Below are 2,059 nucleotides of genomic sequence, written 5' to 3'. Positions count from 1 at the left end.
GAATCCGCAAAGTCTTTATTTACAAAACACTACAAATATGGCCGCTATCTACTAATATGGGTCGTTACCATGGTTACAGTAGGGCTATCGTAATAATGAAAACCGCGCAGACAGGCAAACAGAGAGATATATAGATAGATCGATAGATAGATTGATAGATAGATCGATAGACAGACAGATAGACGGACAGACAGACAGACAGACAGACAGACAGACAGACAGACAGACAGACAGACAGACAGACAGATAGATTGATAAATGGATTAGCAGACGTGCAGAGAGACGTGCAAACATAGTTAAATTAGTTACGCAGCTATATAAGTAAACACCAACACAATTAAAGGCTGGCACACATATATACATAGTCGTATAATACGTAGAAAGTACATACACACCCACCCTCACACACAGACGCACACGTATACACATACAGACGGTCTTAATTTATCTTGGTTGTCCAAATACACACACACACACACACACACACACACACACACACACACACACACACACACACACACACACACACACACACACACATACATACGTATTCTTTTAAGTGGTTCAGTCATTTAACTGCGGCCATGCTGGAGCACCGCCTTGAAGGGTTTGAGTCGAACAAACCGACCCCAGGACTTCTGTCTCTTTTGCCGAACCGCTACTTTACGGAACGTAAACACACTAACACCGGTTGTAAATCGGTGATGGAGAGAGACAGACACAGACACAAACACACACACACAGACACAGAGAGCAGTATACTGGCAGCGCAAGACGAAGCTTTGGCCACGAACTGCAGGGTCAGCCTGAGGAACGAGCAAGTGTCTCCGTTCTGCCGCATCTGCAATAGAGTGGATGAAACCATTGCCCATATTACGAACGAGTGCCTTAGACCTGCCCCAAACCATTACACGGCCACGTAACGAAAGTTTTCCATCGTAAACTGTGCGAAAAGTGGGGGCTAGAGAGAGGCAAGACGTGGTATGAGCACAAACCGCAGAGAGTGGTGGAGTCGGAGACTAGCAAAATCCTCTGAGATTTCCCAATCCCAGCAGATCAGGTGTTGGAGCATAACAGATCGTACCTATTGGTGGTGGACAAAGTGCACCACATGTTCCATATAGTTGACGTTGCATGCATCTTTGACCCACGAATAGTCAAGAAGGAAGGCGAAAAGATAGATAAATACAACCCTCTTAAGTACGAAATATCCCGGCTATGGAAAATGAAGGTGAAGATAGTGCCAATTGTTGTTGGGTCCTTTGGGAACAGTATCAGAAGGGATCAAGAGAATATTAAGTAAATTGGAATGGAGTGCCCAGTAGAATTGTTAGAAACGGTTTGCCTCCTTGGCACGTCCAGAATAACCAGGGAAGTGTCCGGCTGGAACCTTTTCAGTGATTCGTCGTCTGTGTGTGTATGTGGGTGCTTATATGTGTGTGGTGTGTGTGTTTGTGTAAACTACACACATCTACACAGGTGTGTGTGTGTGTGTATGTAAACAACACACACCTACACACGTATATACATTTAGACAGAGATGATAAGTGAGATAAAGAGATAGAGAGAGATAAAGTGAGAGAGAGAGAGAGAAATAAAGAGAGAGAGAGAGAGAGAGGGGGGTGTTAGAATGTTAGAAAGACAGGGACAAAAGCGACGGAGGGAGCGTCAATTGCCTGTAAAATCATTGTTCGTTGGGGATGTTTATCAAAGAACAACATCCAAAACCAGGTAGATGATATAGAGAAGGCTGACGGTGGTGTTGTTGTTAGTGGTGGGGGTGGATGTGGTCGCCGTGTATACTTAAGGAGTGATTGGGTGCAGAACAATTCTCGTACACACTGACACACTTATTGACGTATGTGTGCGCGCGCGCGCGTTTTGTATGCTCGCAAAAAAACTCACTCAAACACTGTCAACACACAAAAATAGAGATGCATGCAAGTTTGGAGTGCAAATATTTGCATATATACTCATGAGCGTGTGTGCATTTATTTGTATGTATACATACATATATATGTATGTATATATATATATATATATATATATATATATATAT

The sequence above is a fragment of the Octopus bimaculoides genome, chromosome 19 (genome assembly GCF_001194135.2).
Source record: "Octopus bimaculoides isolate UCB-OBI-ISO-001 chromosome 19, ASM119413v2, whole genome shotgun sequence".
Classification (NCBI taxonomy): domain Eukaryota; kingdom Metazoa; phylum Mollusca; class Cephalopoda; order Octopoda; family Octopodidae; genus Octopus; species Octopus bimaculoides.
The sequence above is the reverse complement of the archived record's forward strand: the minus strand, read 5'-3'. Positions refer to the sequence as shown.